The 25,781-nt window shown below is 40.3% G+C and overlaps 1 protein-coding gene and 1 long non-coding RNA gene across 2 annotated transcripts in view; one reads left to right on the top strand and one right to left on the bottom strand.

Moving 5' to 3' along the window:
- LOC135204722 (gastrula zinc finger protein XlCGF8.2DB-like) overlaps positions 1–25,781 on the top strand; it is a 320,344-nt gene that overhangs the window by 59,833 nt on the left and 234,730 nt on the right. The window lies entirely within an intron of this gene.
- LOC135204725 (uncharacterized) overlaps positions 14,589–25,781 on the bottom strand; it is a 176,469-nt gene continuing 165,276 nt past the window's right edge. Inside the window, exon 3 of the long non-coding RNA XR_010312311.1 lies at positions 14,589–14,683. This is a non-coding gene — a long non-coding RNA (uncharacterized LOC135204725). The remainder of the gene's footprint in view (positions 14,684–25,781) is intronic.

The raw sequence follows: 25,781 nt of genomic DNA, 5'->3' as shown, positions 1-25,781 counted from the left end.
TTGACAGTCTGGTGGGCTAGGTAGGAAATGGCCCTACCTCCAGACTGACAAAGTCTCCCCAAGGTCGAGTCTTCTCTGGGAACAATAGTTCCTGAGGAAGCTGCAACCCTGGATACTGTGAGACCACAGATCCAGCCAGGAGACTACCTGAAAAGCTGCCATAGCAGTAGCTTCCAGGTTCCCTGCCTCTTGCTGCGAGAACCAAACATTCTCTGAGGAAGGTGCTGCAGCAAAAGGTCAGGACCTAGACAAGACTTCTTGGGTAGTGGGGGGGAGACCACCTTCTCCTTCTTCAGCAGTAGGAGTGGGCACAGGTACATCTACCAGAGCAGGAAGAGGGGCAGCAGCAGGCAGGGGTACAGGAACTGAGGGAGCATCAACACCTGGAGGGAGGTCTAAAGGTGACAGTGCTCAAGGGACCACAGAGACAAAAGTGGCTGGGGGAGAAAACACAAAGTATCCCGGTCGGAGTGGCATGGACATGTCCTGCCTCAGAATATGGGAATGTGTCTCCATCACCACAGAGGGAGTCACATTGGTGGGGTGATAGGAATAAACTAAGTGAGGAGGAGCTACATAGCTTGGCACTGACAAGGTAGGTGTTGTCACCACCACAGCCACATAAGTCACAGGGACTGAGGAGAAATGGGAGACAAGGCCCTGTACAGATGGTATTCCAGGAAGGCCCAACTCCACCCATGCCTTATGCAAATCCCTAGAACATGAGCCACCATGCCTGAAAGTCTGGTTAGTGAAGGGAGACTCCTCATTCCGAAGGGGAAGGATCCCCTTTGGAGCGAGCACTATTGTCATCCACTCCGCTCCCATCTTCTTTGCCTGATGAATCAGATGAAGGAGAGGAAGGGGAAATATCCCCCCAAGAGGAAACAGCAAGTCAAGGGAGCTTACAAGGAGAAAGGAAGGATGACAAAGGATCAGCCACCAAGGGAGTTCTTAGGGGCGTATAACCCTCTGACAAAGCCTTGGCAGCTTTCCCCCAAGATCGCTTCCTTCCTTCATACCTTCCCCACTGTTCGGACAACCAGGACACACACACACATACATTACAAGATAAGTTTCTAGTACACTCACTCCCTCGACATTTAGCGCAAAGGGCGTGAGGGTCCACATCAACTGTGGAGAAAAAACTCTCACATTTCTTACACCACCTAAAAGACATACTCCCTGGGAGAAGGACTTTTCAGGCTTCAGTAAATCTTAAGATTCCAATGCAAGCACAAGTATACACCAAATAAAACACAATTAAAGATGAGGAAAGATCTCACCGCAGGTGAAAAAGGTAAACAACAGTGGTCAGGCAGAGGTGAAACACACGTCCTCACTCGACAGCAGCCAAAGCAAATTGGAATGTTTACACCCAGTTAACTGCCTAATCACCTTGTTTGAAACTTCAATAGCTGTTTTCCAGCCTATGCTGGAAGTTATTCCTAATGTAAAGAACCTCAGGTTAGTATATTGAGTATGAACAATCCTGATGTAAAGGACTGTGGGTTTGTATATAATGTAGGAAGAACTAAAGGCTTTCATACTTTATTTCTCATTTGAATACATTTTTTTTACGTCACTCTAGATTACTACATGACATAGAAACGGAACCACCGTTGAAACTGCTGACTGTCTGTATAAACAAAAACACAACTACACTCATACATACCAAGAATTCACAAACAAATATCACAATTTTTGAAAGAAAATTGTATTTTTCCTAACTATATAAACCTGAGGTCCTTTACATAAGGAATCACTTTCAGCATAGGCTGGAATACAGCCGTTATATTCTTGAACAAGGTGGTTAGGCAGTAACTACCTTGTGGTAGGTGGGTAGGCTCCACCAGATGTCAACACTCCACTTTGCCTTTCGGCCAGTTTCAGATAGAGGGGTGGCATGAGGTGGCAATAATCAAAAGGACCTCAGGTTTGTAGTTAGGAAAAATACAATTTACTTTCAAAAACTGTGATTTGTTCCTACACGATATACAAACCCTCGGTCCTTTACATATGGAAGACTCACTGATTGGTGGGAGGAATATGAGTGAACTGACTGGAGTTCTGCACACCTGAGTTATTGCTCCTGGTCGTAAGAGCGAGGAGGAGTGCCCTGCCTCTGACAACTTGATCAGTGTTTGCTGCATAATCAAGAGTCAGACTTCTGGCCCTTTTCGAAATGAGTGAGAAATAGTAACTCATCCAAAAAAGGAATGGGAAGAATATTTAGAGTTGGAGGCATTAATGCAAAGTTTTGGGAAGGGTTTGCATTACTGCCAGTCTCTTTCCCTCCCTTTGCTAGATGAAGGAGGGGATTGCTTCTATGATTGTGAAAAGAAAAACTAAAATAGAAAGGAAGCTCGATGTGCAAGCTTAATGCATCAATTGCCTGACCAGCAAGTGTAAGTTCGAGTCCTATCCTCAACCTAAAGGAAGAGGATAGAAGTACGAGGAGGGGAAGGTGGAGAGATCAGTCATTCTTGCATCCTTCTTACCTCTAGAACCGCACACAATAGGCAAGATGCAAGTTGTCCTCTTGAAGGAGCTGGGTAAGCAATCACAACTTGTGAGCATCCACCACCGGTCTGGGTAAAAAGGTTCCAAGGATCTGTGGGCAGAACCAAGGAAGAAAGATATAAATGTGGTTGTAATGAGACTGCATCTATCTTCCAGTCCAGTATATTCTTCAGTGATGAAATGTACACAGCCACTGGCACTGCTCGCTTTCTAGGAGAGCGAACAGTGAACACATGCAACTGCAGAGGAGTTTCTCACTATCTTGTAGAACTCAGAGGAAAAAGTGTCATTAGACACTTCTGCATTGGAAGTCAAAATGGATAAAGGTGTCGACACTCAAGGGTGTCAATCCTACGTAGGCACAGCAAAACACCAATAGGACAAAGTAATGACTGATCTGGATCAACCAATACAAAGTCAAAAGTACAGGAGATTATGATTGATTGATTGTGTCTATTAAACCTGGCATCACAACGTCTAGGTAATTGACACCGAAATAAATAAAATAGAATAAATTAAATTTTAAATAAATTTTATATAAAAATATCTATAAATATATGTATATAAAAATTCTGTTTGTATATATAAGTTCTTACATAGATAATCTATGTATATTTTATATAACTGCTCTATATTACAATCCTTTCCAAGAATTGTAGCTAGGAAAAATTGCCTACTCTTTCACGACCCCAAGACAGGAACCGAATCTGCGACATTCAATCAGCAAATGTTTCACAGTCAAGGGCACAGTACAGTTCTCACAAAACGGAGGATTTTCAAGAGACATCAAGAACCCAACATCGTTTCTTGTCTCCTTGGCATATACGGATATGACCAGGGAGACACTGATGATATGATACTGCACATTTTTTGATTAGTTAAAATATCCTCTCAATGGGACTATGGGACTACCAACATTTTTTTAATTCTCTGACCTACTAGAGGATATAAATCCCGATATGGTAGTAGGCATCTTGTGGGTTCTGTGGAGTTGACTGGCGACTTTGCAAGTTGGTCAGCTTTCTCATTCCCAGCCACCCCAACATGGGAAGGCACCCAACAGAACTTCATTTCTTTACCTCTTCTTTTAAGTAAAAGCAGCCATTCCCATATATCTAAAATCAGAGGGTTTAAAAGGTTGAAAGATTCCAGCGACTGAAGAACACTTCACAATATATAATAAAATTATTTTCATTCCAAATAAAAACTTCCTTTAATGCCTTTAAAACTGCATATAATTCTGCCATAAAAATTAATGCAACAAGTGATAACCTGCCACTTCTCTCTAAATCAGGGAAGGCTACTCCAAAGGCGACGCCAGCATCTGACTTTGAGCCGTCCGTGAAAACTGCAGTGGAGTTACCATGTTGCAAGGAGTGTTCAAAAATATTGACCGCATGGCCTCACTGGATAATTCTGTCTTGGTAAAATTAAAATATCTACAGAATTTTACCTCAGGAAGTTCCAGGGGGGACTAACTGAATATTTTGCTGGTAAAATCTCGATCCTTGGCATATTTTATTCACAGACAATGACATTTACTCTAAAAGCGAATGGATGAGGTTCCTTGGGGTGATTTTCATAAAACTGCCTATGCCTTTCCTTCCTCATACAAATGCTGTTTAAGACTTAGGCCTCTGGAATCTATACCAGCTCCGAACCAGTAGGCGCTTGTAATGAAGATCCAGTGGCACCTCATCAGCATCTACAAGCATGCTCTCAGTGGGAGATGATTTAAATGCTCCTGTACACAACCGAATTCCTCCATGGTGAATTGAGTTGAGCATTTTAAGGATATTTGGTTTCGCAGAAGTGTACACCTCACATCCATACGTTAATTTTGTAAAGACCAAGGCTTTATATAATCTCAATATCTGAGTTCGGTCTGCACCCCACGAAGTGTGAGACAGGACTTTCAGCAAATTCATTGCTTTCAAGCATTTTGCCTTAATATATTTCAGATGTGGAATCCAGGTCAGCTTGCTATCAAATATCAAGCCAAGAAACCATGTTTCACCAACACATGGAATTCTCTGCCTATGAATGAATAGATCTGGATCAGGGTGGATTCCCCTTATACAACATAAGTGCATAGTTACTGTCTGACTGGCAGAAAATCTAAAACCATTAACCTCAGCCCACTTTACTATATTATCAATGCAGAGCTGAAGGCGGCATTCAGCCACTGCCATCCTTGATGCTGCAAAGGAAATCGATAGGTCATCAACAAAAAGGGTATATGTTATATCTGGGGGAATTATTTTAGAAACCCCATTGATTACCAAGGCGAACAAGGTTACACTTAAAACACTTCCCTTGGTACTCCTTCTTCTTGATTGAATACATCTGACACTGTTCCTCCAACCTGAACCTGAAATAGCCTATTTAAAAAACCAAAAAAAACAAAAAAAAAGCCTTAATAAAGAGAGGCAAATTGCCTCTCAGGTTACATTCATAAAGGACCCTCAAAATGCCATATCTCCATGTTGTATCATAAGCCTTCTCTAGATCAAAGAAAACAGTGATGTGATGCTGCTGGTCGGCAAAAGAAGGATTCGGACTCGTCAACAGATGCCAAATGATTGCGCATCCGAGACGGAATCACAACATGACACCCACCTTTTGAAAGGTGATGTTGAGAACATACCATGTAAATAGTCTATCTTCGTCGCCAACAATACTGAGAGATGAGATGATGGTAGGACAGAGAAGTTTCTCATCAGTAGTTGAATCTCATCTAAGAAGAAACTATACTCCTTAGTGAATGACTAAAGTGAATGTGGACCTACGTCTTCATAGTTTAATCTCAGAAAAGTGCTCTCTCACAATTCTGATCACGGAAAAAGACCTGTCGATAACACCAACCAGTGAAGACGGCTCTAATCCCTGCTGTTTTACAGAGGACTGAAAAAGTTGGCGAGAAAGACAGTGCTTGCAATGAGGGTAGAGAGTCTTTCAGTAATGAAAACACAGGGATCATACTGCCTGAAGAACTGCTTCTTGTGGGTTGATTCAGGGACAAAATTTTCTGTCTACTCTGGAAGCAGAGCTAGTCGGGCAGGGAACAGGCAAAATCTTCCATCATACATTTTCAATTTGGGGTAAGCAAAGAATAATTGGACACCTTACAAATTAGAAAATGTGTATTAGAAGACAAAACTCAAATTGTCTGGAGAATATCATTGTGTGTCAAATATGGAGTATGAGACATGGGCCTTATGAGAGAATTTGGAGCCAACCAGAGACATAATCCATGTGATGGTCAGGCAGAAAGATTCGAGTTGGTAGTTATCCTCAATAGAGGAAAAACAATACTAAAATGAACAGAATCTCAGTAAGATGGCAGTACTCTGCCCCTCGCTCGACTAATACTGAGTTGCCTGGTAGTGCATTCCATATTGGAATGCATTAGGCTTAGAACCATCAAGTGCAATAAAGATACACTAGATCATCTGCATTTTAACCGAAATGGGAGGGAAAGAAACTCCCTTCTTCTGTGATAATGGAAATATTGTGGTGTTGTTGGCAAAGAATACCACTAGCCATCTCAAAATCGAAACCGGAATTTCCTAGGAGGCCCAAAAGGCTGTCCTGAGTTTCAAATTAATTAAGAGAAGGGACTGTTCGTCTTGGTCACATACCAGAAGAATTAACTTGCATATACGCCTGTTACTCGGACGATGCAACTGATAACAGAAGCCGGTCATGAGGAGAATATACTTGTATATTTGTCGGTTCCTGTAAATTGTACTCCAGCCTAATTCATCATCATTTGAATAAGAAGAATAAGGACTGGAAGCAGGCCTCCGTCATTCTCATTAGGTTCCTCTTATTCCCTTGTTCATCCCAGTGTAACAAAGGAAGTAATGGGGAAAAAAAAAGAGAGGAAGGTTGACTGTTCATGTCCAATCTTCTCTGAACTTGCGACATTTTCACTCTGTCAAATGAAGCATTCATTTCCTACTACAACTGTTTCATTTGCGCGAACACACATGAAAGTTGAGCGGAGTTAAATGCAGTACAAGCTGGTGAGAATTTGCCACATCTTACTACACATCGATCTTCTCCGTGATCGAACCTCAAAGAGGGCTACACAGAAAACTTCCTCCTATCTCCTCCAGATGCCTTGTCCCTGGGGACAGCAGCATCGATCTTGGCACCTGAAGAATAGCCATTCCTGGCTTTCACGGGTTGGTCCGAGCCACCAACACGGCTCGGTCTCTTCTCTTGCCATGCACCACTGCCATGACAGAGAGAAGACAACCTATCACTGACTGTGGTTGTACAACCCCCTTTGAAGATTGTACACTTGGAGAGACTTGTACATGAGTACCCAGCACAGCCCGGTTCCATGAGCAGTGCCCTTGGACCCAGAGACAGGGAAAAGAACCTTTAATCTAGGGATTGGGTCCCCGATTCCCACACTGGAAGGAGTAGGTGAGCCAAAGAGACAGCCAACTGCTTCCTCCCGAGGGGAAGGATGCAGGCCCTTAGAAGTCTTGAGGAAAGACTTCTCTGGGGACAGATAAACTAGTTATCTTCCTCTTCTTAGGCCGTGGAAGCCTTCAAAGAGGGAAGCAAGGAGGCTTCAGATGATGAATATGATGATGACCTCTGTGAAAACTCGCTGCAACACAGGAAAGGAAGGTGCTATGTCATGGCCTGGCATGGGAAAGCACTGATCAAGAGCAGAGTTCAGCTCAACAGACAACAGATCTGGTTGATCGAGCAGAGTCGAGTGCGGTCAGCAGATCACCACTACATAATTATAAGTGGAATCGTCAACAAAGACCTTCGTCAGCAAAGAACTATTACTTCTTCCCAGTGAACTGTTTTCCTTCGAGGCCGAAGCTCCAAGAAGAAGAATAAAGAGGGATTCTGTGTCTGCTGTTTGGATTCTAAGGTCTAAGACACGAGGACGGTACTTGACCATTCACCTAGGTGTTGCATGCAGTACCAAGCTCTGCAAAACTCCAAGAGAGACTGAAGAGCAAACTTATCTGTACTTTTGCCAGACATAATGGTCGAGCCTTGTCTCGAGACTCCCGATTTTTGTAATAACAATTATCAGGGAAGTCCGTCTCGCTTGAGTATTTGGAAATTACATAAAACCATAACACTCTGAAAATGCCAGAAATTCCAAGGAATTTGAGCATTCAGTGAGATTCCCGGGTATTCATAAAAAACCAGAACACTTGGAGAGTGCTGGAAATTCCAAAGAATTTAAGGGCTCAGCAAGACCCCCGAATTCCATCAAACAATCATCAAGGAGGGGTCCCTCTTCGTTTCCTGTAGAAATCGAGGAGGAACAGGCATACAAACCAGTCCTATATGCTAACATTTAAGACTGGAATGCAAGTACAGAATATGTACTCAAGGCACCTGTCAAATTAACGTAATTTATTGATTTAGTTTTTTCTTAAATCAGCCTTGTATTCCTTAGTTTTAAGTGTTTTTCTCTTATATTCAGTTCAGCAGCTGTATTTTTCTACGTTAACGTAACGTTCAGTTGTTTTGCTCAGTGATTCCTCCTCTTGTTGTGAATTACCTAACTATCGTGTTAATGATTATTTTTATTTTGTTTTCGAGTTGTGGTGAAACTTTAGTGCGGTGAGTGGAATGGCCGGCCCTAAAATAGTTTGGGTCTGACTAAGCTTTTGGACACACGCTCTTTTATTAGCAGCCTTCTGGAGATTAATTTTAAGCCCTTTTGGAGGAGATTACTGTGACGGACCTTCCTTTGGAAGTGGTTTTGCGTAGATGTGCTGAGCCAGCTACGGTGTATGTGCATTTTGGAGTTAGATCACTGCTGTGATATCGCAGGTTATCATCACTTGTGATGCCTATACTCCTGTTTCCCACTTGAGGATTTAACGGAAGATGTGGTCCTCCGACACGTAGGAGGTGTTACGCCAACCACTGTCCAGCTTCGTCCATCTCCAGCGGCTTGTCTAAGAGAGCTACGGGCTCGTGAAGAGGAACATAGGACGGCAATTGCCAGGTAAGAGGAGATATCCTGTATTGTTCCTTGGGATCGAATCGACACCTGTGTCTACTTGGACAATTTATGAGCGCCCCTGTATAGCTGTTGGGAGGTGGAAGCAACCTCCGTGAACTCTTGTGTGCTTCCATGTAATGTGAGGATTTGCTGTGTATTATATAAGGGTAATTTATATTTATTCATATATGTATATACACGTAATGAGTCAGGGGTATTTGATATTCATTGCCCCTCTGAATTTGTTTGAATTAGTTTTTAAGTTAGTACCAACAGGGTTAGGTAGGAGCTTTAAGGCTTTCCTGTCTTTATTTTCTCTAGTCTTTCTTCTTTCTTATAGCTACAGGTTAGTGGTTTTCATTATTGGGCCCGTGTCATTATTATTTGAGCGTTTGGCATATCATGTCCTTTCTTTACTTTGTTAGGGTAGCTTTCAGAGTTAGGAGTCCTTGTGAGCCCATTATTTGTTAATGGTATTTTGTATACTAAGTTTACTCACAAGGCTGATTTAGTGTTTAAGTTTACTGTAATATTAAATATTGTTAATTTTATTCTGGTGTTTGTGTCCACATTCCTCTTATCCTGTGTACTTTCTTACTGCCTACGATCCCTGTGTAGTAAAATATAAAGAACCTGCATTAGTAAAATATAAAGAACCTGCATTACGGCCAAAGGGGTCGTAACAGCTCCCAAAATGCAAGAACCCATGTGGAACTACGAATTGAAACCCATCCAAAGGACATGGACATACAACCGGTGGGACCCAACGATCCTTCCAGGAATGTACTCCTCCAATGCTGAATCCTACAGAAAGCACTCTGCAGGTTCCCTCCTATTCACCTCACCCCTCCCGGTGTAGCCATAGGCAGTAGAGGGAATAGGTGAGAAAGATTGGATGCTCTCGCTTGCCTTGCTAGCAGAACTAACAGGAGAAGTGATGGCCGAGACGCAAGTCTAGGAGAGCGTTCTTGCCTTGGAGAAACGCTTACCCGAGGAGGGTTATGAAACTCTCGCACGGCATGAGAAACGTTTGCTGCCACCGAGATCAGTTGTTCACGCAAACGTGACCGTGGAAAGGGTGGAGTTGAGCGTGTGCCTGACCGGAGAGGGCTGGTACCATCCTCCAACACGTCCCAGTCCTCAACAAGTTCAAAACCTCTCAAGAGGACTGAATGGGTGACTCCCTACCGGTCTCACCATGCATACGGTCCCGCGGGACTGTCACGTCAACCCTGGGTACTAAGCAATCGCCAGCAAGGCGTGAGTCACCTGAGCAACTCACTACTTTCTTCCAATCCATGCCTGAGTCATGTCAGTGAGTGGACTCGGCGTCATTGACTCTACGTGCACGCGAATCCGCAGATTTACGTAAACTAGGGGATCTTGCAATCAAGCACCCAACACAGACTAGTCTTACGGGAAGAACCTCTAGGACTGGCAGCAGAAGTGCGAACCGAAGTTTGCACTTCTACAGCTCCCGACACAACGAAGACCTAAATGCCTCTCAGTTCAATGAAGCAGACCTTTAGAAGTCCCTTGACGAGACTTCTTGGGAGGAAGATGACAGCACTTGATAAGCTCTCTTCCTCTTCGACTACTTCTTCAAATTCTGCAACACTTTTACTACAGGATGAGACACATCACCAGCAGAAGTAGAGTTAATAATCAAAGGGCAGCTGCAAAAGCGTCCAGCGGCAAATTAATATGATTTTTAGCAGGGGAACAGTAAACACTCTTGAAGACCAATATCACAGCATGCTACGGGTTACAAGTACAATTCCGAGGTTAGGATAACCAACAAGAAGAGATATCCAACCACCTGCTGCTGTAATTAACTATCACTACTGTTAGCCCATAAAAGAAAGAAAATATGATTTAAAAAATAATGATACTCCTCTCGCATCCAGGGGCACAGCCCTTAGAAATGAGAGGACATCCCTAAACACCAACACCACACACCCTCCCCTCTCTCTTCATCCAATAAGCTAGCGAAAGGACGAAATAGAAGAGGAAATACCAGAAGAAAAACAAAGGACAAACCTCTGAAGTTCCCCTTGGTAATAATTTTCCAAAGTGTAAGCATAAATTTCAAATGCATACACTGTCTCACCCTGACATTAAAGGGTGAATATATGTAATAAGGGTGTGGGCATACACTAGCCGCTGCCCTTTAACACAAAGTAGAAAAGCAGCTAAGTAAGGCTATCTCAAAAAGTGGGCTTGAATATTAATTATTAAAGTCAATTAATTATTAACATCAAACACAATTATATTATATATATATATATATATATATATATATATCTATATATATTATATATATATATATATATATATATAACTGAATCCCGAAAGTTAGAAACGTGATAAATCCATAAATAAAGATAAATGCCACGAAGGAAAATAAACGAAGGAGTCTGCAAGATCTTTCGACTTAAAAGTCCTTTACTGAAGCAGATACTGACAAAAATACGAAGAAAAGACAACACAAGAAGGTTCGTATAACTGACAGATAGGGATTATAAAGGGATTAGTACCTAGAATCCAACACACCTGGAAGATAAGAAACCTTCCCAAACAAGCATATACAAAGGGTGCAATTAAAGGTTTAAGACAATCATCTCAGATACAATCTCCAGACAATTAAAGGATTATAGGTGACAGTTATTCGGAACCTGGTAAACAAAAACCATATTCACAAACATGACAGACATACATTACAATAAAATTTAATAACTCTAAAGCAACTGATTTTTATTTAAGCCAGTAATTATATATTTGAGGTCATTCTTAAACATATTACAGATACAAGGGTCTAAATGAAAAAGGCCACGACTAACATTGAAATTACAATGAAAAGTAAGTTGTATTAAAGCAGATTCTAAAAGATTTCGTGATAAGACATCTCTTGACCGTGCAATTACTGAACTGTCAATCCAATTAATTCGGTGGTTGTTTTCACTTAAATAAATAAATAATGCATTAGATTTTTGCCCAGTTTTTACAGAGTATTTATGCTGGCTTAGCCTTACTTCTAAGCCCTTGCTGGACTGTCGAGATAGAATGAGGGACAATCCATACATGGAATTTTATATAATATGTTGTTGCTTTCTCTGGGGCCATTTTTTATTAACATTCTTTTTAGTGTGTTATTATAGGAAGAAACAAGGTTGACATTAAAAGCTTTTAACAATGGTTTAATGGTTTCAAATCCGTTAAAATAAGGCAAACTGAGAATGTTCTTAGAATTTTCTTTCTGTGTGTTATTTTCAGTATAAAACTTTTTGTGGGCTTTATTATAACAAATGTCTAATATATGTGAAGGATAGCATAAATCTTTCCCTATTTTTCTTATGTATTCAATTTCTTGATCCAAATATTGTGGACTGACAATTCGCAATGCTCGTAAAAACATAGAGGAAAAAATTGATATTTTTATATTAAGATGGTGGCCTGAGAAGAAATGAACATAAAGTTAAGCGGTTAGTCGGTTTCCTATAAATACTGAATTTACATTGAAATGGTTCTCTATGTATCAAAACGTCTAAGAAAGGGAGGCAATTGTCTTTTTCTAATTCTAGAGTAAACTTAATCGATGGTACCTGGTTATTTAATTTAGAGAGTAAATCATTTACATCAATACGACAGGAAGAACAGCTAAACAATCATCAACGTAACGATACCACTTTACAGGAATATGAATGATATTAGGTAAGTAGCGTTTTTCAAAGAATTCCATATACAGGTTTGAGAGCAATGGTGATAAAGGATTTCCCATTGCCATGGCAACAATTTGTTGATAAAATTCACATTGAATATAAACTCACAATCACAAATGCACAAACTCGTGAGTGAAATAATGTGACATATAGGTAGAGGTAATTCATGCTGAGTTAGTTCATTGCAAAGATATTCTAAAATAGATTCTATAGGGACTTTAGTAAAAGAGAACATACGTCAAAACTAACGAACCTTTCAGTAGGGCAAAGAGCAATTTTGTATAATTTATCAACTAAATCTAGAGAATTATATATATGAGAATCGGAGATGGTTCCAAGTAACGGGGACAAGATCTTAGTGATATATTTCGAGAGTTTATATGAAATTGAACCAACAGTACTGATAATAGGCCGCATAGGGTTATTTTCTTTGTGTGTTTTGACTAATCCATATAAGTAAGGTAGCGAAGGAGATTTGACTGACAATTTGCCTAGTAGTTCTGTTTTATCTGTTTAAGGATACTTTTCACTATGCTATGAAGTTTTTTATGACTTGATCAAGAGGATTTTTTGTTAGTTTTTTTATGTCACATCATCATCCAGTAGGGCTTGCATACGTGATATGTAGTCAGCTTTATCTAAAATTACTATACTATTTGACTTATCATCTTTTGTGATGTGGATAGTACTGTCCTTTTTAAGATCGGTCAAACTTTTCTTATAGCGAGCAGGGAAGTTACTTTCATGCTTAACATTGGCAGCTCCGTAAACAATACCTTTTAATCATGTCGACATGAATTTTTGAGGCAAGATCACAATATTTTTCAAATTTACTTAGGGATGACCCAATCATTAAAGCAGAAGGTCTACTTGTTGCAAGAAAGATAAACCATATCCAAGCGCACTCACAACATTTTCACTTATTTGTTTACTAGATAAGTTAACAACACAATCTTGACGTGCACATTAGTCCAATCACTGCTATCAATAAGATTTTTTAGTTTTCTGTCGAGTTTCCTTTTCAGGGCATCTGTAGTCCTACGTAGTTTTTCGTAAATTTCTCGTCGCAGCGAGTCCTTCCAATCAGCCGGGATGGAATGATAGAAAGAGATTCTTGTTCTTTCCAGTTCCTTGAATTTTTCTTTCTCTTCTTGCTTGGCGGCTGCTATGTGCTGTTTCAACATCATGGCACTAATTCATTGGAAGGGTGATTGTCATATCTTCTTAGACAGCGTGGCAGCAATGATTTAGGGAGCACTTGTTCAGAAAGGCACTTTCTTCAGGAACTTAAGACGAATTCTGGTTGAATGTGCAGCCACAAGAGACTTGGAGAAGGTAGTGACAACACATCAAAGAGGAACAGGATAGCGAAAGTAAACGTGGCCCTCATTATGTATAACTGAATCACGAAAGTTAGGAACGTGATAAATCCATAAATATATATATATATATATATATATATATATATATATATTATATATATAGATACATACTATATATAATATATATATATATATATATATATATATATATATATATATAATATATATATACCTTATATTTATATATTATATATATATATGTATATTATAATATTATTTAATATTATAATAAATATATATTCTATTATATCTATAGATATATACTTATATATATAATATATATTATATATAATATATATACATTATATATATATATATATATATATATATATCACTATTAGTATATATATCCTAGATACAATTATATACTATATACATATATTACTATATATTATATCTAGATAATAATATATATATATATAAAATTATATATATATAGATATATATATACTATACTACATACATATATATATATATATATATATAATATATATATAATATATATATAATAGAATATTTATTTCAATCGTGAAGAATGGCTGAAAAGCAAAGTGAAGTGTTTACATCCAGGCAGGCAGGCCTAACTGCTTACCAGGCAGTAGTTACTCCCTAACCACCTTGTTTAAGAATTTAACAGCTGTATTCTAGCCTATGCTGAAAGTAATTCCTAATGTAAAGGACCGAGGGTTTGCATATATCGTGTAGGAATAATTATTAATCAAAATATTACACCCAGTCTGATGTCATTTTCATTCTTTTCAATCAGATTATTTGTACTTTGGGGTATGTTGACATTTACAACAAATATTAGTCAGTGCATCATGAATAACTCACAGACTGAGTTTTTGAACGATGCGTTTGAGTCATGAAGTGACTAAATATTCAACATAGCTTATATCAAATACTACTTATAATTTAGGGACATTCCCTTTTACAGCAATTACTTCACTTTTATATCACTTACCTAGAGTATGTTATTGTGGAGAATTAACATGATACTGAAGAATCCATGCTTGTTCCTTCACAGATCAGTGATCATCCATAACAGTAGTACAGGTTATCTGTGGCAAAGAGATGTGATCTCCATTAGCACATATAGGGTTTTTCTATACACAATACATTACCAGTGAGACTGTACACTAAACACTTGCAGATTCCATGCAAATGTTTCGACTAATGCAGTGCAAAACATGGGTGAAACATTTAATGCTTCCCATTAGTACTGTCTCTGAGTCCCTGTATAAATGTGCAAACATATTTTTATAATAAAATAAGGTTTTGTATATACTTACTCATTAATTATATAGCTATTAGTTTCCACATACGGCAGCCTAATTCAAATTTCTGGTTGGTGTTCATCTTGACTTGTAGTGGCAGGGGGGTAGAGCCAAGGGTCGCCTCCTACTTAGGGTAAACTTTGCAGCAAAGGGAATGTTCCTACAGCTAGCAAAGTATGATAGGTTCCCACCCCTGCCCTGGTCGTAACATCAATATAAAATAACCAGAAAACGCTGACACCTACCCTGAAATGAAATCCAGACCCATCCACTGAGAGTGGTGGGTGCTCCAGGTACACTGTATCCCATGGCTCTCTAAAACTCAGCACCTTACTGAAAAGGTGAAGAGATAATAATAAGGGAACATCCTGTGCTCCCTTCTGCGATGCCATGCCAGTCACTAAAAATGGTCTCGAGGTATTGAAAAACTTCAACACTTTTTAAGCCTACATAAAAAATATAAGAAGCGAAGATTGCTTACGCCTCCAATAGTTTGATAGCAGAATGGGCGTAAAGAAGCAAATATTGTCTGCGCGTCTGAAAATTAAAGGAAGTAGAGGCTGTTCTTACATCCTTAGCTATGCTCAAAGTAGGCCAAAAAACACTCCACAAAACTGAGTGTCTCAAAGATGAAGTCCATATAAAATGGAAGACAACATGTTAAAACAGAGGAAGAGACGGGTTCTGGGAGGAACTCTTCTCTTTACACTGGAAGCAAAGCTATCAGGACAGGGTAAGTCTTTCAATATTCACTGCAATTTGGGGTGAACTACTAATAGTTGAACACTACAAATTAGAAAAAAATATATGGAAGATAAAAAACTGCTGTGGTTTGCCTGAAATATCATTCTGAATCATCGCAATGGCCTATGGATCAATTGCGATGAAGCAGAAGACTTACAGACTTCTGTTGTCCCATGGGGAAAACGGAAAGATGATAATGAGTTCAAAGAGACATATCTCTGTCCGATGATTCTCGCAATGGCAAATGTGAAGCATAAGATAGGAATCATAAGCGAGAATCCAGAGCCAACCCGAGACTTAAGTCGTGATGGCTGGGCAGAAATTTGAATTAGAAGTTAACCCTTGACAGAGGGGAAATAATACTAAGACAAACAAAAAACTCAATAAGAAGGCAGCTCTTTTCTCCTCACATAAGTTGCCTAGTAGCACATTCTGTCTTGGAATACATTCATCTTAAGCTGGCCTCACACTAGGCATTTTTTTCTCGAGCAGCGAGCCGTTGCTGCCGAGAATGAAAAACCGGGAGCTTTTAGCTCGAGATTCTAGCTTCCCAGCAGGACGGGAAGCAGCCAGCACGAGCCGCGAGCCACAGCATAGTGTAAACAAACAAGATGGCTGCTGCTGATAAGACGTACTCTCCTGAGCCACTCTTGAACCCACAAACGTTTTTTGTTACTCTTGCATTCACGTAAGTTTCCGAGAAATAAACCACTGCAGCGCATTTTGCAACAGTCCGACAATTTCTTGGCGCCATGATGATATCAGCTGATCATGTTTTGTTTTTTACTTTTTTCCTACGGCTCCTCGAAACCACGAGTTCCTAGTGTGACGATACAACACTTTTGCTCGCGAGCATTCGTGGATGCTGGGCCCCCCCCCCCCCCCAAAATCACCGAGCAAGAAATGACTAGTGTGATACCATCTTTATAGAGCTATCGAGTGCACAACAAATACCCCCAAGCACCTACAAGTTAACCAAAAAAAAAAAAGGGAAGAAACCCTTTTTTTTCCAGTGATAATACCAACCCTGTGGTGTTGCCAAAATAATACCACTAGTTGTTCTCAAAATCAAAATCAGAAATTCTTGGAAGGCCCAGTACTATTTGTTTTGGTCACACACCAGAAGAATTAACTTACAGGTATGCGGCTATTACTCAGACAGTGCAACTAATAACAGACGCATGTCACAAGGAAAACATACTAGTATATTTGTAGGCTCCAGTTGATCAAGCATCAGCCTAATTCTTCTTTACTGCGAGGAGAAAAAGAATATGGACTGAAAGCAGACGCCCTTTATGCTCTAACGAAGAGAGCGAAGGGGAAAACTCCAATCCAAGAGGGAAGCTTCTACGGCAATAACAGGACACCGAAGACGACTGGTTCATGCGGAACTGGTTGTTCCTAAAACGGGAACACTGGAGAGATCCTAAGATCGAACCAGGAACATAGGCTCTCGCATCTGAACCCTGGGGAGTATACTCTGCAGAGTTTCTCTTATTCCCTCGTCCTGCCCAGTTTAACCCATGAAGTAGAGGGGAAAAAAAGGGGAGGATGACTGTTCTTGCCCGCTCTTCTCAGAACTAGAGGGTGAGGGCAATAATACATACAATCATCAACTTGCAGTGATGGTAGCAATCCAAAGACGTAGAAAAACATATTCACTTCAGGTTATCACCGGTCTTGTTAATGGCGATCCGGTTTCATGTTGCATTTATGGCGCCATAACGGCCGAGTTTCTGTTATCAGTGCCAGAAGGTGCCAATGATAGAGTTGAGTTATGGCAATATAACATATCAAACAGAGTTGCCATTAACCCATTATCAGCACCATTAACCAAAACTTGTCACCATAAGCACCATAAATTGCCGGTTAATGGCAGTTTTTGCTTAGCAGCACCCCACCAAGAATGGAACCCCACCCCCCCCCCCCCCCACAATAACCAGGGACTGCCTGTAATGCTTCCTGAAGGGAGAGCAGACGTTTTCACCCATCAAATGGAGCGAGGTTTCTTTTCCTACTACTGGTTCGTTCACGTACATGTGAGAAAGAGTCAAGTTGAGTTGACTGCGCCAAAAGTTGGTGAGGATTTGCCACTTCTCGCCAAGCATTTGTCTTCTCCTTGATCTAAATTTTCCAAAGAGGACTACACAAAGAACCTCTTCCTCGACTCTTGTGATGTCCTGTTCCAAGTGGTGGCTCTCAAAAGATCCCCTAGTGTTGATGAAGGTGAACGAGGAGACTGTCTTCGCGCGTCCAACAGGTAGCGCCAGACCACCAACAGCTGCTGCCAGGTGAGACATGGAAAGCCCCAAGTGAGCTGGAGCAAGGAGTGTGACACCTCAGATGGTGGCAGAATGCCTGAGCAGGGGCTGGTGCTCTGCAAAAATGCCTGATACAAGAGAGATCCTAGCACCTAGGCACTAATACCTGGTGCTCATCGTGAGAATCGGTATTATTCTGATTAGTCTGGGGCAAAAGTATTTGAGAAAAGTTCAACTACAGCAAGGCAGGGGCTGCAAACTCCTGGGAGAGGACTGGCTATCGGAAGCAAGAGGTCTTATGATGCTTCCATCTAGGCACTAGCACAGGGCATTCAATATCATACTAATTATGTAAAATAAGTAACTTTTCTTTAACCCTTAGTGGACAGGTAATAAATGTTGATATGCAGCTCCTCAAGCCAGGTTTAAATTTGAGGGCAGTGTGATGGTAATTGCTTCCTAGCAAAGAAGATAAAGGAAAGGAAAGAGCGCATTTTCGAGAAGTTCGCAGTAAGGAGGTTTTCGCGCCCGTGTTGGAGGCGCCTTTTTCTCGTGGCTGTTCTGGAATCGTCGGGTGTGTTGTGGAGCGAAAAAACGCGCCAATGTGACATGAGAAACGCCGCGATTTCTGATGCAATACCTCGTCTAGATTCATCTAAGAAATTCCAGTAATCTCGGGAGTCTGTGACGCTCACCGTAGGTCCGCCCCCAGAATGCCGTATAAATACGACGGACAAAAGTAGCGGGAGGAGAAGGAGATATAGAGAGATCATAAAAGAGAGATTCCAGTTAGTCACAGAGATATGTCCTCAGTAAGAGCCACATGTGGATCAGATTATCAGTGAGAGATCAACAGCAGCAGAGATCATCGTGAAGGATACGAGAAAAAGGAACCAACGAAGGATCAGGAAAAGTTGTTCGAGAGTTGGTTGGATACTGGTCTAATCGTCTTCAGGAGTGGACGACCGAGTTGTCTCTACGTTGAGCAGACTTCGGAGAAGAAAAGGGGGGAGTTCCTGCCTTACCAATAGACTATTTTCTGCAATACAGAGTCAAGAGGATGTCTGCAATTGCCGCTCTACTTATGTGAAGCCACCACTTCGAATTACCAAATTGACTAGCAGTATTTGAATTGCCTCACTGTTCCCCCAGTTCATGCAGTGTAAGATTCTATCTTTTTATGTAAATAGGAGATACCATTCTACATTTACTTTTGTTAGTAAGCTTGTAAATAAACTTTTGTTGTGTTAAGTGTTTCTTTCTATATTCGTATCCCTAGTTTCAACTGTTGGTGTTGAAAATTTTTTTTTTCATTATTTCATATTGAACCTGAAACGGACCTCTCTCAGAGGCCGTAACATTGTGTCGACCCTTGGCCAGGATATTTCGACACCGTAACATTATGTCGACCCTTGGCCAGGATTTTTCGACACCGTAACATTGTGGCGACCTGCCCAGGCTATCAACACTTTAACAGTTTGAAACAGGGAGGATATAGAAAGAATCAGAATGAGCGAGATGGTTTAAGAGTTTATTGAGTCGGGTAAGCTACTAGGTCTAGAAGGGAATGATCTCCGTGAATATGTGGAAAGGAAAGAAAGAAAAGTATGAGAGAAATGAAAGAGCAGCTGAGAGAGAAGTGAGGAAAATGCAGCGAGAGGTAGAAATATTGGTAATGCAGCAGGAAGAGAGAGAGAAAGAGCGTATGCAGAGCTGGAAAAGGAAATTGCTCGGTTAAGACAAACCGCACTCTTAACAGTCAGTCAGGCCCAGACGAAAACGAACTGATAAGGTTAGGTATGAGGTGCAGTGTTGAAATTAGTACCAAAATTTGATGAGGATGATGTTACGACATATTTCATGTGTTTTGAGAAGTTAATGGAATGAGTAGGTTCTCCTAAAGAAATGTGGACTTCATATTTGCAGTCAGTTTTGAGTGGTAGGGCACTTACTGTGTATAGTTGCATGTCTAAGGAGGAATGTGATAATTACGATATCGTGAAAGAAACAAAATGTTCTTAGTGCATATAGGTTTAGTACCGGAGGCATACCCGTAAGAAATTTTAGAAAATTTGAGAAAAGGATGAAAAATATTACGTATGTAGAATACGGTAAGAAGTTAGAAAGGCTGTTTTTTGATTGGTTAACTTCTGCTAAGGTTGAGGATTTTGATGGTTGAAGACTTAGTGTTGTTAGAAAAACTTCAAAGATAACGTATCCCCTGAGATTAAACTTTATATAGAGGATAGGCGAGATGTATCTTTTGCAGGAGCAACTAGGCTAGCTGACGGAAATATAGTCTAACTCATAAATTGTGTGTTAGTAAGAAACGAAATGATCCTTCGTCTGGTAGAGTACAAAGCAGTAGAGGGTTTCAGTCCTAGTAAGAGCAATGCGAGTAAAGTGACTATTCCTGTTATACGATGGAAACCTGGTCATACGTCTAAGGTTTGTAAGAGTAAAGTGGCATCTAGTGGCTCAGAATTAACTTGTTTCCGATGTAATGGGAAAGGGCATTTAGCGAGGAATTGTGCAGTAGAAAGGAAGGGCGGTAAGAAACCAGTGTCTCTAGTTAACCTTTTGTCAAGTAGGGATGATGTGATGAGAGAAACTAGGAAAGCTTTTGGCGAATTTCTGTCAGAAGGCGTAGTTTCCTCTCTTGGAGGAGTAGATTCGAGAGAAGTAGTCTTGCTTCGAGACACAGGGGCTGCTGTCTCACTGATTCGAAGAGAGTGTGTGCCGAACAGGGCAGAAATCAATATGGAAGAGAAAGTCATGTTAGGTGGTTATTTCCTAACACTTGTTGTTTCTTTGTCCTTTGTTGAAGTTGAATTTAGAAAGTCAGGTAGTGTCAGGAGAAGTAAAACTTGCAGTTGTGGGACAGTTTTGCCCCATTGAAGGCATTGACATTATTGTCGGTAACGACTTAGCTTTATCCAAGAATGTGAATCCTGTTGTGAGGAATATTCCAGTGCCTGAAATGGTAGTAACTAGGTCGGGTTTAGATACAGACGTAGACTACGGTCATAATTTGTTCGTGGATTCGAACGTAAGTTCGTGAATTTGAACGTGAGTAAGTTCGTGGATTCGAACGTGAGTAAGTTCGTGGATTCGAACGTGAGTAGGTTCGTGGATTCGAACGAAAGTAAGTTCGTGGATTCGAACGAGAGTGAGTTCGTGGATTCGAACGAGTGTGAGTTCGTGGATTCGAACGAGTGTGGTAGAGGTGGAGAGGTTGATCTTGGCATGAGTGTGGCTGAGAGACCTAACTCTATCGTTGACGGTGATAGCCAAACGGAAGGCGTAGCTGTCGGGAGTAACGTAGTAAATGTACCATTATCTAGTTCTAGTTACAGTGATGAATTAGGCTCTAACATTTTGGATAAGGATGAGCTAGTCAAGTTGCAGAGGGAGGATGAGACACTATCCCGAATTTTTGAATGTGAGCTGGATGATGATCTCCGATTTTTGAATGTGAGCTGGATGATGATCTCGATGATGTGCGTAAGGAAACTTTTTGTGTAAAGGACGAAGTTTCGTGTCATGTTTGCATGTTTTTGTCAAAGTCAGGGAGTGAAGGGGAATCACAGAAAAAATCGTAGTTTCTAGAAAGCTTCATGAAATAATTTTGAAGTTAGCACACGATGAGCAAGGACATTTAGGAGTAAATAAAACTTGCAAGTGTATTAGTAGGGCGTACTTTTGGCCTAAGATGAAAAATGATGTAAGTCTTAAGAGACATGTTTTAAACTGTCATAAATATCAAATTGCAGGGAAACCGATTCAAGTAATTTCCAGAGTTCCGTTGTGTAATATTTCTTCAGTAGGCGAATCTTTTGATGATGTAATTATAAATATGTTCGTACCTTTGTCTAGAAGTAAGGGTAGAGAGTATTATAAAAACAATTTAAGAGATGGTTGGCAACTAGCGAAGGAGAACAGGATTCAAGGGGGTACTAAACGGAAACATGATCTTAGAGCGAAAGAGACAAATTTCCGTGTAAGAGATAAAGTTTTAGTACTAGTCCAGAAAGAAGGTTCCACTTTACCTTATAAGTTCGAAGGTCCTTTTTCAGTGTTAGAAGAGAGGGGGAAAGGTACATTATGGAATTAATATGGGTAAGAGTAGAGCAAAGTTAATGAATGTAAATTTGCTTCAGAATTATAAAGAACGCCCCGTACCATGGCCACCGCCAGTGTTCGATGTGACAGTTACTGAGAGAAATTAGTTTTGAGATAACGCAAGAGGTGTTTTAGTATTTCAAAGTTATAAGCAGAGTTCAAAAAATGGAAAAAGTAAGAGGAAAGGATAATGTGAGAGCTAATAGCCTCTAGAGTTTTCAGAATGAGTAGCCTAATGAGCGTTTTCTATTTTGGCACGAGTGGTGTTGAGTGAATGGAGAAGTATTAAAGCTTTATACAGAATTGTTTCCCTGCTATTTAATTCTTATTTCTCTTTAGAAAAAAATAAAATCAGTTGATTTAATTTTTTTCTCTTTTTGGAGGGACGTGTCATGGTAATTGCTTCATAGCAAGAAAAGATGAAGGAAAGGAAAACGCAACTTCGAGAAGTTCTAGAATCGGCAATTCTTCGTCGAGAAACTTCTAAATTGTTCCGGTAATCTCGGGAGTCTGTGACATTCGCCGTAGGCCCCGCCCCCAAGAATGGCGTATAAATATGACGGACGAAGTAGGAGAGAAGCAGATCATCAGTTAGTCACAGAGTAAGAGATCATCAGTAAGAGCCCCAGATCAGATTATCAGTGAGAGATTAGTAGCAGAGATCATCAGAGAGAGATAAGAGAAGAAGGAACCAACGAAGGCGCCCGAGAATTGGTCGAATTCTGGTCAAGACGTCCAGTTGGTGTGGTCGACCGAGGCATTTCGACGTAGAGCAAGACTTCAGAGAAGAAACGTCCTACAAGAGGTTTTGGGGAGTTCCTGCCCTTCGAGTATCAAGAAGAGACATTATTTTCTGCAATACGGAGTCAAGAAGTCGTCTGCAATTGCAGTTCTCCTTTTGTGAAGCCATTGCTTTGAGTCACAAACCTGGCCGGCAAGTACTTTCATTACCCCACCATTTCCCCAGTTCACGCATTGTAAGATTTTGCCTTTTTTTATGTAAATAGGAGATACCATTCTTCATTTATCTTTGTTAGTAAGCTTGTAAATAAACCTTTGTTGTGTTAGTGTCTCTTTCTATATTCGTATCCCCAGTTTCAACTGTTGGTGTTGAATTCTTTTTGTTTACCATAATATCGAACTTGGAGCGGACCTCTCTTGGTTCGTAACAGGTGGGGAGACATAAATGCCAACTAAGGAGACGTTTAAAGCTAGTTGTGGATGGTTTGATAATTTTAAAAAGCGAACCGGGATCCTGGGGAAGCTGCAAGCTCAGATGTGAAAGCCGCGGAGGAGTACGTTGAACGGTTGGCTGCACTTATTGCTGTGAGAGGTTACATTCCCTAACAAGTCTTCAACTGTGATGAAACGGGTCTTTTTTGAAAATGATGTCATGGAGGACATTCATCACGGCTGAAGAGATGAAACTGCCGGGGCATAAATCCATGAAGGATAGATTGACTCTACCCTTATGTGCTAATGCCAGCAGTGACTACAACATCAAGCCACTGTTGGTGAATCATCTGAGAACCCACAAGCTTTCAAGAGTCACTAGATCTTGAGAGAAAAACTTCAGGCAATTTTTTCACAGAATGGGTAAATCTGGCCTTTGGTCCGGCAGTCAAGAAATATTTGCTGGAAGAAACGTGCCATTGAAATGTCTTCTCATCCTAGATAATGCCCATGGCCATCCCCCAAGTCTTGAAAATGACATTCTTGATGAATTTGATTTCATTAGGGGCCTCTATCTCCCCCCAAACACCAGTCCACTGCTCCAGCCCATGGACCAACAGGTCATTTCTAATTTCAAGAAGTTGTACACAAGGCATTTGTTCAAGAAATTCTTTGATGTCACAGATAATACCAACCTCACCCTTCGTGAATTTTGGAAGGACCATTTCAACATTGTAAATCGTTTGAAAATTATTGATGAAGCATGGCAGGGTCACTCGAAGAACCTTAAATTCAGCATGGAAGAAATTGTGCCCTGAGCCTGAGACCGCTGTGTTGGAAGAGATTGTCTCTTGGAAAGTCCATGGAGCTGGAGCTAGATGAGCAGATGTCAACGACCTTTTCGAGGGAGCGTCAAGAAGAACTCACGACTGAGGTGTTGATCAAGCTAAAGACGATGCAACATTCGGAAGAGTTGAGGTCAAACTGGAGGAAGTTATTTCTTCAAGGGAGATTGAGGAAGTGTTAGCTAAGTGGTAGGATGCTTCTGACTTCATTAAAAAGAAACAGCATGATAAATTGTCTACTGGTCGTGCTTTAGCTCTTTTCAATGACACTTGCCTTACTCATTTCCACATTTTGAAAGGGAGGCAGAAACAAAGCTCCTCAGATAGGTTTTAGCTTAAAAGGCCTGCAGCAAGTGAAAGAAGTGAAAGTGAGGCATAAAAGTAGTGGAGTTTCGCCACATATGGCGAATATTGAAGTTTCACTTCACATTCACGCAAAAGTTGATTTTATGGTATCAAATTAAAGCTTGGGATCTGAGCAACATTTTTTGTCTGAGTGGACAACACACAAACCTCTGGACTGATATGTTTAAGGACATGGATCCATGGGAGGGGGTTTAGACGACTGATGTGAACATTGTATAAGTTTCATGGCCTTTGCACCTGTAGTGCAAAATAAACATTTTAAAGGCCAATAGTAAAAAGATTTTCTTTTATTAACAATAAATACAATGATTACTTTCTAAAAGACAAACATTTGATTTACTTGACAAATTTTACCTATTTAATTACCAAATATATCGATTTCACACATTTTTTCGGATAAAAATAATTATCCCAAAATATCACTATCCTGAAATATCTGTATAAGCTACATACAGCGGCCTTCGTAACCTGATTTTTTCATATCTGAACTACGTTTTACATGTAAATTGCCTAATTCGTTCCAAGCCCTAAAAAAACCCCACAGTAAATTTTATAATAAACCTAAAATGACCAATAAACAATGAAATACAACAATTTGGACCATTCAATACCTAACATAACCATGACTGTACCTGTAAATAAAGTGTATTAGTGTACAGGGTACAAGAAATACTGTATGTACATGTACGTACGTATATAGTAAAATGTGGAACCTTACCTTTCGAGTGAGGCAATGTCCGAAAGTGACGACAGAGGAGGAGGACAAATGGCAGAAAACATGAACATTTAACTTTAAATTTACGAAACACATAAAAAATGGCAGAAAACATTAACACTAAACTTACGAAACACATTAACAAAAAAATGGCAGAAAACATTAACACTAAACTTTACGAAACACATTAACAAATGGCAGAAAACATTAACACTTCTTGATTATCTCCATCTTCGTTTTCCATAGAAAGCATCCTCTTCTTTCCATGAACTTCAGCAACATTCTTGGGACCCATGGCTAATAACGTAAGTTCACATACAACACGATAAAGTAACTTACAGTACAACGAAAGCGAAATCACTAACACAACCGTACATTAAGAAACGAAATATATGTGAACGAATGAATTCCAGTGTTTACGATAATGCTGCTGCCGCAAAAAATGGTGCAAGGAATGCCTTTACATAGAGGCATGATGGACAGATGCTGACCAATAGGAGAGCAGGATCTTACGGCGGTGACTAGCATCAGGAACCAATGGGAGAGCGGGAGGATGGTGGCAAGTCTACTGAATTGGCGGTGCGCTAGTTTTAAAATTGTTCTCAGCAGCCCGGGCGAATCTCGGACTTTACCCTTTCGCAACCTGAATTATTTTC

Source organism: Macrobrachium nipponense, chromosome 47 (assembly GCF_015104395.2).
Source record: "Macrobrachium nipponense isolate FS-2020 chromosome 47, ASM1510439v2, whole genome shotgun sequence".
In the NCBI taxonomy this organism is placed as follows: domain Eukaryota; kingdom Metazoa; phylum Arthropoda; class Malacostraca; order Decapoda; family Palaemonidae; genus Macrobrachium; species Macrobrachium nipponense.
Note: the sequence above shows the minus strand (reverse complement) of the source record. Positions and strands in the feature narration are given on the sequence as shown.